The 16,654-nt window shown below is 59.4% G+C and overlaps 1 protein-coding gene across 2 annotated transcripts in view; it reads right to left on the reverse strand.

The window, feature by feature from the left end:
- The window catches only part of TAFA5 (TAFA chemokine like family member 5), a 169,790-nt gene that overhangs the window by 33,455 nt on the left and 119,681 nt on the right, over positions 1–16,654 (reverse strand). The window lies entirely within an intron of this gene.

Below are 16,654 nucleotides of genomic sequence, written 5' to 3' on the forward strand. Positions count from 1 at the left end.
GTGATTCCAACAGGAACATGGGCTGGGGCCCAGGTGCCGCGTGTCACATTCGGGCGGGTGACCCAGGACCCAGGGACACACACTGTCCCCCTCCCCAACACAGCGCTCGCTCCCTGGTCCTGGAGCAGTTCACCAGCAAAATGTGCGGCAGAAAACGCATGCTTCTCTCTGTCCCCAGCCCCCACCATGACTGGGCCATTCCCTTTAAGGCAGTGCCTGGTCACGCTGCAGGACAAAGCTTGAATTCACGGGGACAAGACAGCATGGGGAGATATCAGGGTCCCCATGCGAAGGGCCTCGCGGCCAGCTCTGGGAAAAATACAAAGTCTGTTTACACCTGGGCAGTCAGCACCCCGACCGACCTCACACAGCGCGCTGCCTGCGGGGAGCTGTCCTCAAGGTCACGCCGTCCCATGAAGCACGGGAGGAAATGTGACACGGGCGAGCCAGCCAGCAGGCCGTGTCACGGGGAGCCCACCTCTGCAGCGTGTCTGCACACACCTCTGCCTTGCCAAATTAATGCTGCACATCTGAATGCTACTTGTCTTGCTGTTTGTTTGTGTTTACTTTGTAAATGGGTTTCGGTTTATTCCAGTCTCTCGTCTAAAGAGGGCTCCTGCTTGCTGTCGGCTTGTATTCCTGCAACATTATGCTGCAAAAGGTTTGGGGCAGCAGTGGGGCTGCAGGCAAGTATCTTTCCCTTAGCAAGAGTTTTCACATGATTGATGTCTCAGGACCGCTTTGTCCACACAAGGAGAGGGGTCAGTGGAGCAGGGTGGGGCCCGGCCAGGGGGACCTCCGGAGTGGGGGACGCAGCCCTGGATATGCATGGGGCCAGCAGGACCGAGGGGGACGCCTGGGCTGCATGAGGCCCCACCTCCCTGCCCCAGCCAAAGGGGCTGCAGTGTCCTGGGACAGCCTGCTCCGGGGTGGCCCACTGCGGCCCCAGCCCAGAGACACAGGGATCTGGACACAGGCGTGCACGGTGACCAAGGTGTGGGGTAGCCTTTGATATCATTTCCCGCTGTCCCTTTGGCCCCGCCAGAGGGCCTTAGCCACGCCCAAACCTGAGCAATCAGACTGAGAACTGAGACGGCCCGAAGGAGACCCCCGTTTGGCCTGACACGACTTCCACAGACAGCAGGTACAGTGACAGACACGATGCCAGCCTGGACAGAGGGACAGGGACGAGCGGCGGTGACCCTCCCGGGGAGACCACGCTGCTCGCTCGATTCCCAGGCCCCTTGTGGCTGGTAAACTGCACGGCCCCCTTGGAATAAACTGTTTCTTCATTTCCATTAACACATGAACCTTCTTACTTTATCAATAGTGTGGAAAAACGAACCAGAGCAAGACCAGTTGGGATTCCAGGAGAAGCTCTGGCTATATTCTCAGACGGCACCCAAAGGGGCCTCGTCCATCTGAGATGGGGAGGTGACTCTCTGGTAGCGTCTGGCCCAGAAGTGTATGTCCCCAGACCCTCCCAGTTACTACTGGTGACCGAGGGGTCAGGCGACACCCAGGGGCGGGGTGGCTGCCATTTAACACGCATGCACACATGCTCATTATATATGTACATTTGTCACCACACACAACTACACGCACACTGACCCACAGCGTCAAACGTGAGACGTCCCCTGGGTTCCAGAAGAATCTACCACATGAAGACTGAGACGTGGCCCATGGGGATAGGGTCCCCGCAGCAAACATTTTACAGGACGCAGGAGGCCTGGACTCTCACCTTTCTGCTCCATCGGGGGTGCGTTAAGGCCCCTGTGGCAGGGGTGCCCGCTCAGGCAGAAGGCCTATGGGGCTGGGAGGTCAGAGGGCCCCCCGAGCCGGCCTTGGGTCTAGTCCCAGCACCGCTGCTCACAGCGGGGCCCTTAGGCGAGGCGCCCACCCTCTCTGTGCCTCCGTTTCCCCATCTGTCAACTAGGGTGACTGCATCTACATGGGGGGCTTTTGCAAGGGCTGACTTGCTGTAGCTGCAGAAGCCCCACTGCGTCGTGGCTTAGGGCTTCGTGCTCATGCATCAGGCCAGCGGAGAGCTGGAGGTCACCCAGCGAGAGGCTGCTGCCACTGACGTCTGGCCGAGGCTGAGGCAGGCCACAGGCACGCTGGGGACAGCAGCTGGGGACAGCCTGGGGACAGCAGCTGGGTGACAGAAGACGGACCCAGGCCCTGCAGCTTGCATGGTGGTGGGGCCACAACACAAACCCCGCCTGGCACCAGAGACCCCGGCTAACGGCTCTGGGCGGCTCCCGCCTGGGGCCCACGGGGCCTGGGGTCCGTGCCCAGAACACGTGCCCACCTCAGACTGACCTGCCTGGGAACACACGCCTCCCACAGCCCCCACAAGGGTTTCCAGCGTTAGGACAGATGTCGTTATAGACGACATAGGTATGCACACAGTAAATTCTAAAGCTTCTAAATTCTCACATTCTACTTAATTTCTAGTAATTACGGACCCTGTTGCATGTGTCTGCCACGTCTGGGTTCTCAGCGTGGGTGTGTGACACTCATCACGATTTACAGGACTCATTCTACGCCCTCAACCTGCCCCCAGTGTCAGGCTGCGACTGACTCCTGTTTGGAGAACTGGGTATATAAAATTGCCTCCGGTGGCCCCAAAATATGCTCCGGATCTTTGCCGCGGGCACGGTCCCCGCCGGCATGGATTCGGGCTGACAGCCAGGCACGGGGGCCGAGGCGGAGCCTGGCCTGGAGTCACGGGAGCCACGGCTGCTGACCTGGTTCCAGACGCCCGGCTAAGAGCTTGGCACGGGTTCTCGTGGCAGCTGGGAGAGAGCACGGGGTCCCTGGGGAGAAGGGGCAGGAGGAACCCAGAGACCCCGAGGCCAGACCAGGAGCTGCTCTGGGAGGAGAGCCCCCCGCCCCCCGCCCCGGGCTGCCCTGGAGTCAAGGGAGCCTCAGGAGGGAGGCAGCGCCAGGTAAGGGCCGTGCCGGGTGCGCAGCCACGTCTGGCCCAGCCTCAGCTCGCAGCCCCACCTGGGAGCACCCGGACGGAAGGGCCTGCGGCCAGCGGCCCCCGTGGGGGAGGTTCTGCTGGGCTGAGTCAGAGAAGGATGAGAGGTGACATGGGCTTGACAGAGCGTGTGTCCCGGGCAGGGGACGCAGCACGAGCCAAAGCAGCCACACCTGGACACTAAGTCCTTTACACGAGAGCCTCTGCTCCAGGTGACAGTGTAAAGCTCACTGCGCTGGGCCCACAGTGGGAACAGCCCCACAGGGCGCCCAGGCCCCACGCACCCCACCCTCAGGCAGCAGTTTGCGGACTGTGGACCCCGTTCAACGGGGGCTCTCTAAGGGTCCCAGCATATTCTGTGCATCTGCTCACGGGGTCTGCCCGCCCGGAGTCATTCCCTGAGCAGGTGGGGGTGGAGGTCGGGGAGGGCCTGGCCCGAGAGCCCCGGCCGAGTCGCTCCTGGTCAGGGAGAAGGGCCTTCCTCTGGGCAGCTCCCCAGACCGCCAGCCGGAGGGCAAGAGCACTGACGTGGCATCTGCAGTGCCCAGGGGAGGTGGGGGTGGACACCTCCCTCCTGCTGTCAGGTGAGCCCATGTCTCACAAGGAGCTGGGACAACAGGGGGAGGCGCCATCCTGCCACGGGCAGTGCCTGTGGGGAAACTGGCCTGGCGCTGGGAGGACAAAGGGAAGGTGAGGCCCTGAGCCAGGAGGGAGAGGGAAGCTCGCAGGAGGCCTTCAGGGCAGAGGCTGGGTGGTGTCACCCCCCAGACGGGTCCTGCGGGATGGAGGGTAGAGGCCCTCGGCCAATCACAAACAGCCTGCCCCCACCCTGGGAGTCCGGTGGGAGGGGGCCAGGCCATCTGTCTCCCAAGCACTGCTGGAGGCTCCCGAGATCCGAGACGGGGAGGAGCATGAACTCAGCTCAGACCTGGCCGGACACTAGCACCGTGGTCACAGAAAACAGCCAGTGGCCGAGCAGCCCTTCTCAGAACCTAGTGTCTCCATGGAACTTGCGTGTTCTTTGTTCATCAGGAGCTTGGACTCTCTCTCCATGGCGATTCCGGCCCTACGACTGGGCTTTGCTGCGTGAATGTGGGTCCCACATGATGGGATGACCAATCCCTCACTGGGGAGGTGGAAGGCGCAGGGCTGGCAGGGCTGGCCTAGCAGGGGTCGAGGAGCGCCCCATCCCGGCACCAGGTGGTCCCTGAGCTGATGCCCGCTGCCTGCCGCACGTCCCCCCCTGGAGAAGGGGGCACCAGTAGAGGAAGGGCTCCCAGGAGTCTCAGAAGCTTGCGTCCCCCACATAGCATTGTCCATTTTGCGAATTTGCAGCTGAGAGCATCTCTGAGCACCGGGTCCTAGGAGGGACATGGGTGAAGGAGGCAGGAAGGACATGCACCAAGGTCACACACGGCCCTCTCATGTCCTGCTCACAGCTAAGCTGGGGCATCTGCGCTCCGGGAACTGGGACGCCAAACATCTCCTTTTCACCCCATATACTAAGAAACCCACCCTTGGAGGCAGCCAGGGACCCACAGTCCCCAGAGCAGCTTGGGGGGCCCAGCTCTCGCTCCAGGGCGGGTCTCCGAAGAAGGAAAAGGCTGGCTGGGCTTCACTCCCAAGCCCCCGAAAGCAGGAAGAAAGGCCACCCCTTCGTCTTCTCAACACTGAACCCTTTAATCACATACGAAAAGAAAAATCTGCAAAACCCAGATTACGTCTTAAAATTAGACAAGATATTCTTCCTGCAACTTCCAGACAGCATAATTTAGTGAGAACAGTCTCGATAATTATTTTTTCTTTAAATAGTTACAGTAGAATGTATTAATTTTCAAGTTGGTTCTCTGATTAGTGTGATTCATTAGCTGCCTGGGAACTGTCCCCAGTGGCCCTCAAGAATGGAAAAGTCTCGCTTTGTGATCCGTGAACGGCACCATACCGGTGGGAAACACTCCAAATGCGAGTAATCAAATTAGATTGAGAGAGCTACCTGTTTCATTATTCCATTAGAATTAAGAAATGTAAGTGGAGGGGGGGGGAAGAAAACAAACAAACAAACAAACAAACACTCCAATAGTTTTTCTTGGGCAAACTCCCACAAATTGACAGAAGCCACTTGAGAGGAAGACAAAAGGGCAGCCAGTTTTTAATTTTAATATGTGGAGGGAAGTGCCGCCTCTGGTTCTGGGGACGCCGAGGCTGTGTGCTGGGGCACGGGTGGTCACTGGGAAAGTCAAGCCTTCACGATGTGGGCACAGCCACACCTTCCCTTTTTCAAAGATGGGGCATTCCCTCATTAGAGAGGACACCCCTCAGTGAAGTCACCCCCAGTGTGCCCTTGGAGGTGGAGGCAGTGTTGTGGGTCAGTCTCGGGGGGTGGGAGGGAACTGAGGGGTTTGGCTGAGCACGAGTGTGTCCCTGCCTGTAGAGGGCAGACACTGGCCATGGCACAGAGACACTCAGGCCAAGAATGCTCAGTGCTCCTCAGGGAATCCACCCCACACCAGGACTTAGAACTATCACCGCTCACAGAAGGTTTCACTGTGAGACCCAGGAAATATTCAGAAAAATATCCCCTGTCCATTGATCCCTCTGTCTGTCCATCCATCCATCTATTCATCCATCATCTATCCATCCATCCTCCCATCCATCCATCTATTCATCATCCATCCATCTACCCATCCATCCACTATCCATCCATCCATCCATCCTCCCATCCTCCCATCTATCCATCATCCATCCATCCATCCATCCATCATCCATCCATCCTTCCATCATCCATCCATCCTCCCATCCATCCGTCCATCATCCATCCATCCATCCATCCATCCACTATCCATCCATCCATCCATCCATCCTCCCATCCTCCCATCTATCCATCATCCATCCATCCATCCATCCATCCATCCATCCATCCATCATCCATCCATCCATCCATCCATCCATCCATCCACTATCCATCCATCCATCCATCCTCCCATCTATCCATCATCCATCCATCCATCCATCCACTATTCATCCATCCATCATCCATCCATCCACTATCCATCCATCCACTATCCATCCACCCATCATCCATCCATCCTACCATCCATCCATCATCCATCCATCCATCATCCATCCATCATCCATCCAAACCTCTGGGTGCTCGGCACCAGGAAACTCTGAACTTGCCTGAGACTCCTGGTAGCCTCAGAAAGTCATGCCTGCTGGGAGGACCAATGAACCCTCTGCTCAGGGACCCCTCCCCTCCCCCTGCCTGAAGCAAGCTTCAGAAGAAGGAAGGGAGGCTGAGGGGGGTGGCTGTACTGACCCCACCCAGCCTCCCTTATGACGCCCGCAGCATGTACAGCCTACGTGTCACCCAGTCTATGCATGCTTGCCCTCCTCTGAGCTCCTCGTGCCATCCACAAAGGTCATCTGAGCTTGACGACAGCTGTAAAGACCCTGTTTGCACAGGTACCTCCTGCACAGGCACCAGGATGAGAACTCCAAGGCACATTTCTGATGCCCAGCACAGACGCCCCGATGGGGCACAGGGCAGGGGCCACATCCCACACTCAGGAGTGACCAGCAAAAGGCCCGCGTCTCCAGGAGAGTGGCCTAAACTGTGCAGGGTTGCCCAGAATCCAAGATCCCACGAATTCCACCCTGAGCCCCTGCCCCGCGTGCCGCTGGTGTGTGGGGAAGCGCATGAGAGAGGCTGTGTCTGGACATTGCGCCAGGATCTGTCGCGTTTGCATAAAGGACGGACTGCTTCAAACCAGATCAAATAGTTGTGCACGTGTGGGTTACCTTAGAATCGGAGAGGGGTGTTGATGGGAGCTTCTGGCATGTTTTAAATTTTGCAAAGTTTGATGGAAGTAACGGGAAATAAACATCTCCCTGGGAGGAAGCCCCAGCAGAGGGAGGCAAGCAGAAATCGGACAGCAGAGGAAGCGGACACACCGGTCAGCGTGTTCCAAAGAATATCCTCAGAGCGGCTGACATGGACGCCTCTTCCACTAAATGAGGGTAGATTTCTTCAAAAGGGCAGCAAGGAGGCAACGTACGAGTCCCCAGAAGTCAAAAGCGGGAGCAGAAGATGTGCAGAGTAGCATGGACTCGGCACGATGGGGATATAACCCAAAACCCAACGACAAAGCCGACGCCAACTTCTCTGGGCGGGGTGCCACCAGCCTTGGGGCGTCCCTGGTCCCAGGCACCAACAGTCCTTATGACAGTTACAGACACCCCACACGTCCTGGGCGTCAAGATTCTAGTTCCACTGAGGACAACGGACCTCACAGAGTTCCCAGACAGTGCAGACAACGGCGGGAAGGAAACAGAGATTGCAGGTGGGAAGTTCCCTGAGCTGAACTTGAGTGTCCATTCAAAGTGCCCCTGAGCGTCCACACAGCTGCTTACAACCCACCACCGCTGAACCCAACATTCAAAAGAAACAACTGACAGGCTCTGGGATGGGACGGGAGGAAGGCGCGTGGGGAGCAGAGGCCACTGGCCACGGAGGGAGGGAGCCGTCACCCTGGCGTCAGACCACACAGCCTGGAACGAGGTCCTCAGCTCTGAGCGAAGTGACCTTGAGCTGCAGTTCACGTGACACAAACCACGCTCTGAGGAAAGGTTTCCCTGACACCCAGAAATTTCTTCAATCTTGGCTTTGTTGTTGTAGTTGTTCCCTGATACATTCAAGGGAAATTAATGCTTTCAAACAAGCTAACGGTAGTTCTCTGTGGGTATGAAGAATGGACTTCCACTTTCTTCTAGACGCTATTGTTTTCTACTGTCCAAATCACCTACCACAGACATTTAATATGTGATGCTAGTTTTAAAGATGAGTGTGAAAGTGGGTGATTCTGTCAGAGACCAAGGCAGCCAGGCCACCTCTCCCAGGTCCACCAGTGAGGACCTGATGAGCAGAAGCTGACACCCAAGCAAAGGATAAGGAGTGGTGGCAATCGTGGTCCAGGAGAGGGAAGTGTGTGGACGGAAGGCTCCACATTAACTGAGGGCGGTAAATACCACGATTTACCTACCTCTTACTGATGCTGTCTCTGGTCCTTGGAACAAGTGCTACACCCACTTTATAGATGAGGAAACTGAGGCTTGGACAGGGTGAGGGGTTGCTTCAAAGATGCCAGTTACTAAGTGGAAGGCTCGTGACTGGAACCCCAACAGGCTCCGTGGCACCAGGTATCCTTGGGGCACTGGCAGGCGGCAGCGTGTGTTTTCCTGCAAACGTGGGCTCTGGGCTCTAAGACTGAGTGGCGGGTGAGGCATGCTCCCGGGGGCCCTCCAGGAGGCCCCCCGTCCTGCCTGAGCGTCCAGACCTGGGTCTCAGGCCTCGGACGGCTGGTGGTTGTCTGACGGGCCTGCCTGTGGCGGGTTTCCCCGGAACCTACTCTGTCTCGACAGCGTGCTACCAGGACATGACATTGAAGGTCGACTGCTCTTGGTTCAGCTGGGCTGAGAGCTGAAGGAGAAAGCGGGGTGCATTCTGACTCCCCACCAGTGGAGACCGCCCCAAGGTGACAAGGCATCCCCATCGAGCTGCAGGCTTCCACGCTCCTCAGTGGAGCTCCCGAGAAGCCAGAAATGCCCCGGGTGGGGGTGGGGAAGGCAGCCTCTCCACAAACACAACGGGTACTAGGGGCGCGTAGGCCAGGAGAAAGGGGGTGCCTGCAGTGCAGGGGGGGGGCGGCGGTGCTCATGGCCCAGGGCCTGTCGGTGCTGTCGCAGTTTTCTTGGCTCCTCACGCTCCTGGGGGGCTGGGGTGACCACTTCACCACCTGGTTGGCATGGAGGGTGGGGTTCTCCATGCTTCTGGGCAACACAAGTGTCAAAGGCATGATTTACGAAATGTGTCTGATCCCGGGCGGGCTGTGTCCCCAGAATACAAAGGACCGTCTGGCGTTTCCTGACAAACAGCCGTGGGCGATGTTTCGCCCGTCCCCTAATGTATGGGTGATGAGCAGTGACAGTTTGACTTAACGAGGTTCAGGTTTTTCATCCAAAGAGATAAGTCAGATGACTGTCCCCGACTTTGGAAGTGGCGCTCCCTGCGTATTTATGGCTCAGAAAATAGTCGCCGGGGGCCCGTAGAGCCCGCTGCGGAGTAGTGGCCGTTCGTCACTGTCCCCACTGGGAAGCCCCTCCTCCCACACAGCCAGCGCTTTCTTGCCATCAGCGCCCTGACAGAATGCGTCCACCCAGCGTTCCCTCTGCCTGGACAGGCGGGCAGGTGTGCAGTCTGCGCCCTAGCTCCTACATCCCTGTGTGCTGCCCGGAGCTCTGCCCTTCGGTTCACCTCTGCCCAGTCACTTGGGCTGCCCCCCACCATGGGCCCCTCTGTCATGCGGGGTGGCATGCGGGGTCTCAGCTCCCACTCCCCACTTAAGGATGCAGGACATGGCGAGGCCAAAAAGGAACCCCCCCGGAGCCATAGATGGGGGAGTCACACCACTATAGTCTTGCTGGCGGCTGGGCTGGAGACACAAAAGCAGACATCCGCCAGTGCCCCAACGACAGGTCTTCCTGCACCCTAGTCTCGCTGGTGGCCGAGCGAGACACAGGAAGCAGGATCCACACAATCTGCAGCCTGCCGTCTGCTTCTCTGCCAACCCACCCCACTTGCTAACTGCAACCCGCACTTGCCAGCTCAGCCACGGCAGTTACATCAGTGCCTAATGGCTAACCGGTAACAGCTGACAGCCAACTAGTCACAGCTGACGGCCATCTACTCCCCGAGCCTGCACCTTCCCACGTGAGGCCGAGAGCCTGGAACCTGCTCTCTGGGGCTCCGTGCCCACGCCCTCCGTTCTCAGCCCCTGAGGCGCATCCGCGGCGCTGACCCCAGCCAGCCAGGCCTGACCGGAAGCTCACACAGACTCATTTATCAAGTGCCCACTAGGCACAGCCTCCCAGCTTCTGAGTGGTCACCCTCAGAGCCTTCCTTCAGCCCCTTCATTAGTGTTCCAAACCCCCGTATACCAAATTGTAACAGCCTCTTCAGAGGAAAAATGTCCTCTGATGAAGAACTGTAACAAATATCCATTTATTTGCCATAAAAAAAACACAATTAAGAACCCAAAAAGTGCAGGGCGGTTGGCAGCCAACCTGGATGACGGCCCTTGGGCACCTCGCAGCCCTAGAGAGGTCACAAAGGGACCCCGAGCGCCCCGCTGAGAGGATTTAAATGCTTAACCGAAGGCCAGGTCCACGCACCTCACTCGTAAACACCATCTCTGCGTTTCTGTGGTTCGTACAGACTCAGACACCTGACGGGGACAGGCTGCCAGGCCCAGGGACACGAAGGAGTGGCCAGAGGCCGTGCTTTTCCATGCCTGATGGACTGCACGGAGAGGCCAGCTCAGGCAGGAGACAGCTGGCCTGCGGTCTGTGAGATCTGGGTTCAAAACCTGAGCTTTGATATTGTGCCAAGCGGCCAGCACAGAGTGTGGGTGACTCCTGGGCAAAGGCAGGACGGCACCAGGGAAGGTGGGCCCAGGGCAGGGTGCGCTGGCTGTCACAGCATGGGGCCACAAAATGGCACCCCCATCCCCCGGTGCCAGATTCTGGGCCAGTATGCTAACTGAGTCCTGGGGGTGGCGAAGGCCCGTAGGTTCCTCTCCACGGAGCCCCCTGCATGTGGCCCTGGGAGCCCTGGGCATCGAGGGGCCCTTCAGTGAGACTCACTCTGCTGAGCAGCCCTGAGGCCCATGGGTGGCCGGTGACGCCTCGTCAGGCTGGTGGTGGGAACCCTCCCCACTCAGGATGGAGACAGTGTGTAGGTCCACTGAGGAGATGGGCACAGCCACCCTTCCAGAAGTGACACGCTGGAGGAAAGCAAGGGATGGGGCCTGAGGTGGCAACCGGAGGCCCCTGCAGCTTGAGTGGCTCTCAGGCTCCCTGCAGACGAGGCCCTGGGGGCTGAGCTGTGGGCCCTGCTCCCCTTGTCCAGGGTGTTGGAGATGAGTCAGTGCCCACCTGGCTGTGTCTCGATGACGGCCAGCACCAGACCTCTCTGCAGGGCCTCCGTCAAGCCCGGGGGTGGGGGACATGAATCGGGCACCAGCTGGTATCCTAGGCGCCACCCGGAATCCTGGTCTCACACAGGAGCTGGGGACCACGGAGACGCCTACAGACCCAGGCTCTCGGTAGAAGCTCTGTGGCCCAGGTGACGTCTGCCAGCAGAGTCAGAAAATAAGAGAAACTGAATTAAAAGGGCGGTGAGTTACCAGGCGGTGTGGGTGCTCTGAGGACAGTGCCGTGAGATCATAACCGCCGGCAGGAGAGCAGCTCAGGACCCGGGCCTTCACGCTGAGGACGGCCGCTGACACACAGTACCCGTGTCACTGCCAATAAGTCTGCGGGCACATGCAGGTCACCTCACGCTGTCTCGGGAAATGTAATTTTATTAGCAGTCCTCCGATTTTTCCCTCTGCTTCTGACTCAGGCGCTGAATCTCAGAGGCCACGTCCCTCCTACCGCAGTTGCGCTCACCTCGTGGGCACAAGTGCCAGACGAATGCAGAATGACACCCCCAGGCAACAAGAGCTGGGGATACAGGTGTGCCTCTCGCTCGCAGGCAGACTCAGCTCTGGGGACCCCCGCTTGCCCTCTGCACCCCAATGTTTGGTGTCCCAGACAGGACGGGGGTGTCTGAGGGGCTAAGAAGCCCTTTCTAAGACGACGCCGGGCAGGACTGTGCCGTGTGCCTCTCTGGTCCCACCTTTGGGGTTTAACCTCGCCCCCAGGGGGTGGCCGCCAGTCTGCGGGGTCTCTGGATGCATGAGGTCACCTTGTGCTTGGCTGTCCTGCACCAGCTCCAGCCTGACGACAACACACACTGAGCCCCCTGCCAGGCTGCCTGGGAAGCAGCTGCTCTCCCAAGGCTGGTTCATTCATGGGGGGCTGGTTTGGGGAGGGTGGCCTGCCCGTGGGGGCACAGCTCCTCACCTCCCACCTCACCGTCTGCCTGGCCTCGTGAAAGGGAAGAGAGGCAAGAGCTGACTTAGGTCCAGCCTCCCTGTGGACCCAGGGGGACGACCCCAGGGCTGTCCTGTGTGGAGCCCGGTGCCTGTGGTACCATGTGCATCTCAGGCAGGAGCCCCTCCTACTGGCCACAGGGACCTCCCCCCAGGAATGGCGCCCGGCGTGTCTGCGGGTTCCCAGCCCACTCCCACGGTGGGTTTTAGGGCAGTGCAGCTATTCTGTCAGGTATTGTCATGGAGGGTCCAAGACATGAGGCACGCAGCAAAACCCGCCACCGTCCGACGGGAGGACGGAACCCTGACGCAGGCCAAGGAACCTGCTGGAATCTGGTTAATAACAGTGTCTCTGCCAGAACAAAGGTAAGACACGGACGGTCGGGGGAGGGTGTGTGGGAACCTGCCTACTCGGGGCTGTTTTCTATAAACCGGAAGCTTCTCTAAAAGGAAAGCCTATTAATTAAAAACAGAGAGAAGCAATGCCACTGCAGCCAGACATTGAGGAACAAGACGTGTGGCCCGTCTCGCAGCAGGGATGACAGAGCAGGTGCAGCCTTGTGAGCACAGAGATGGGGGGACACGGCCTGGGGGTTCTCTGCCCGCCTGCCAGACCACCCTGGGCAGGAGAACCCCCCAAATGTCCGTGGGGTCCAGCCTGGCAGTTGTCAGCAGGCGCAAGGTCCCATGAGGGACCGGCCGTGCTGGAAGGAGAAACAAGCTGGACCCGTCTGCTGCCTGCCTGCCTGGCCCTCACCTCAAGTGTCCGGCTGCCGGAGTGGCTGCAGGGGCACCACAAGGTGACCAGCGCCCTGGCCTGTGAAGCCAGGCCCGGGCTGGACACAGAGTGGGGGCAGCAGGGGATGTGGGGGACATCCACTACTCCCTTACTGCAACTTGCACCCTGAGACGTCCACGAAGGTGGAATGGAAACGGGGAACAGAAATTCCGTGCGTTCGTTCTCATGCGGGGGAGGTGCAGCACACACAGGAATCTGTGCGGCCGCAGCCCCAGCTGTCAGCTGACAGGACAGCAGGAGACGACCGTCTGATTAGCTGTGAGACAATCAAGGAGGAAACCATTCTCTTCCATTCTGCCCCCAAACGGGCTCTAGAACTTTAGGGAAAATCATTATGAGTAAATAAGGCTAGAACTTGCCAAGAAGTGACGTCGGACCTGTCGGACATCCACGTGGGGAGAAACAGAGGGAAACTTGAGCTCAATCTCACACCCCGGACACATTCATCAGAAGGGGATCCTAGAGCTAAAGGAGCGAGGCAAGATGGAGCTCAGAGGGCGTCCCACGACCTTGGGATAAAATGTGATTTCCTGCACAACACAAAACGCATGACTTCAAAAGAAAAGACTGATCAATTTGACCTAGACAAAGTTAAGGATTTCTGTTCATCGAAACACAGCCCTGAGCAAACGAAAAGACCAGCCTGGGAGGGGACGTGAGCAGAACAGGGGACCAGCATGGGTCTCAGACGCAGAATACAGACACAGCTCCTGCAGTCACTTAGGAAAGACAAGCAACCCACTAAACACGGGCAGACGGCCTGAGCGGACACCCCACAGAAGACGCTGTCCTGCTGACCGAGAGCCTGTGGCACCATGGTCAGCTTCGTTCCCGCCCACCCCCACCCCGAGAAACGCAGCCAGCACCCCAGGGCAGCAGCACTGCACAGCCAGTGGGACGGCTAAATGTGAAGGGCTGACAATGACAGGGCTGACGAGGACACAGAGCAGCTGAACTTTCAAGCACTGGGGGCAGGTGCCACGGCCCAGGCCCTGTGAGCCGCGCTCGGCGGGACGCGCTGAGTCTCCAGTGGGCAATCCCGTGTGCCACCTCGTGAGGCTGTGCTTCGTACAGTCCCTGCGTTTCCGCTCAGGCCCCCACCAGGACGACACTCGGTGCTCACGCTCAGACGAGCGTAGCGCAGGGCGGGGAGGGATGGGCAGCTCACGCTCTCCTGGGCAGGCTCAGGACCTGTAAGGGCCAGGTTACGTCACCACAGAGTGCGACCCCTCAGCCTCCAGTGGTGCCCCAGCTGTGACGCTCAGGAGCAGCAGCCTGTTCAGGAGTTTATGCACTTAGAACCTGAGTGTGTTCACCCGATTTTAAGCAAACGCTGTGAAACCAACTGACTCGCCTACGAGCCAGAGACACTGAAAATGGGAAAAAGTCACAGCCAGGCAAACACAGCCGTGGCCCTTCTGCTGGTCGCCTCAGCCAGTCAGTCGCCCGGAATGAAGGTCCTGGTCCTCCCGCGGCTCCTGACGCCCGGCTGGGGGACCGGGGGGCACGGCCGCCCTCCTCTCCCACCTGCCAGGTTCACTGTCCCATGATCCCACCAGGCCCTCTGAGTAATTAATTAAAGGGCAACTGTAATCCCGTCTCAGCTTCTGCCCCGGAGGCCTCCTCCTTCCCCACTCAGCCCCGGAGAACAAGGTGGGGTGACACTGACACCTCAGGGCTTTGCACCCCCACCGCCGGGCTCCGGGCAGCAGTGACGCCCTGGGGACTGCCAGCTGGAGGCCACCTGTGCCTGATCAAAGCCTGTGCTCTGTCCTGAGCTGCTCCTCCTTCCCCGCTGCTGTCACTCACGTTCACGCCCATCCAGGGTGCCTCCCTGCCTGGGGTCCGCCACCCACCCCACCGGGCACCTGTGCGCAGGCCCACAGGTGACCTTGCACCTGCCAGTGCCTCCAGAATGGCTCGTCCGCGGTCACCGCTGCTTCTGTCACCAGCCCCATCTCACCAGCATTCACTTGCTGCTGCCCTGAACTTCCTGTCCAGACAGCATCAGAGAGCGCTTTCCAGCAGGCTGCCAGACTGTGCCTGCGCGGCCAGCACGAGGGACCCGACCCTGCCCAGCTGGCCAGGGCGCAGACCTGTTCCCAGCTCCCCGAGCCGACCCTGAAGGCTGCGCTGGCCCCTGGGGACACTCCCAGGGCCGGGAGGACGTGGGACAGCCACACTCCCCAGCACCCCACGTCGCCCGATCAAAGCATCTGCCAAGACAAAACGACAGTTTTGTCCAAATTTTCCTGGCTTGTTTCCCTGGATTGCTTTTCTCACGCTGTTTAATTTAGTTTGAAATCTCAAAGAACATCAAAGAGAGCATGAGATTGTGCGTCCATCAAAGGGCCTCCTTTCAGGAGGTGTGGATGTGGCTGAGTGGCCAGCAGGTCTGGACCCAGGGCCGGGCGTTCTGCCCCAACTGCAAAGGCCTGGGGGTGCCGTCCAGCCCCAGGGCCTGTCCCGCTGCACACGCATGGACCATAGCCGGGGACCTCACGTCAGGAGGACAGGGGGTCACAGGGAGGAGAGCAGCTCCCCAGCCCAGCTGTGCGCCCCCTCCCAGGGGGACCCCCCCACACCCACGTCCTGGCCCGGCCCTGAGCTGTGGCAGCAACAGTGCCCTGGGAGGGGCTTTGTGCCCACTGGAGGGACGTGACCGGCACTGCCGAGCATCCCGGGGTCGCCCTCTGGGGCTCAGCCTGGAAGGGCCGGGACGGTGGGTTGGGCTTCCTGCGCTCTGCCCTGTCCACAGGGCTACCCCGTAGCTGCCTGGGCAGGGACCCCAGGGCTAGACCGTGGCAGCTGGGGTAACCTCTCCACTGGCCACGGCCCCATGATGGACCAGGGCCAAAGGCAGTGCCAGCCACGACGCTGAGCTTGTGTGACCCTAACCTGGACACGTATGAGCTCGGGCCAGAGCTCAGACACGAGGCCGGGGAGCCTGCCTGTGTCCCTCCTGTGCAGCCACCGCGCCCAGGAAGGACGGGGAACCTCAACCGCAGGGTCCAGAGGGCACTGTGCCCTCAGCATGGCTCTCAGAGACTCTGCCTAGGATGGCGCCCCTGCCCAGGGGCTGGCAAGTCCCCTGGACGCACTGCCTGGTGAAGTCCTCCTGACAACCGTGGGCCCATGACGGGCATGGATGTCACTTCCTCCAGGAAGGCCCCCTTGGACACCGCAGCCCAAGTCCCTAGTTTCCTCCTCTGGGCTTGTCTCCTGCTCCCTCCACCCCCACACACCTCGGGTCACCACCTGGACCCTTCGCCCTGTCTCCGCAGGGGTCCTCAATGAGGCCACGGGCCTGGTCCTTTCTCAGTGCACTGGCCATGCCAGGCCTAGGCTGGCTTGGAGCTGCAGGGACAATTCCAGGAGGGAAAAACAACTCCCTCTGTGGCACCGAGACCCCCGGACCCCTGCTCGCTAGCCGTGGGCTTGGGACGAGCCCCCCTTTCATGTGGCCTAGTTTCCCTGTTTTTGAAGGGGGAAGGTCATAACCCTGCTTCCCTCTAGAGTTTTCTGAGAAAACAACGTGAGAGATTCATTCAGAGCTTCGGTAAGGACCTTGCCATCTCGCAAAACACGTACGTGCTGGTGGCTAGTAACCGTGTGCAAAGGTGTCACCTCACGTCCACTGTGGCTCTGCTTTGGGGCTGCTGAAAGCACCTGCATTTAGACACCATCCAGAGCAGGGCTCCGCAGGTGACACCCCTCTCGCCCTGCTTCCTGGAGGCCACCAAGCACCTGCAGTGTCAGGACAGGACGGTCCCCACCCTCCAGAGCAGAGCGGGGCCCTGACGGACCCTGGGGGCACTCAGTGTAATGGATTTCACTGCCCCCAACAGGGTGGGGGGTCTGCTAAGTGCCTGACCTACG

This window comes from Rhinolophus hipposideros, assembly GCF_964194185.1.
Source record: "Rhinolophus hipposideros genome assembly, chromosome: 9".
Lineage (NCBI taxonomy): Eukaryota > Metazoa > Chordata > Mammalia > Chiroptera > Rhinolophidae > Rhinolophus > Rhinolophus hipposideros.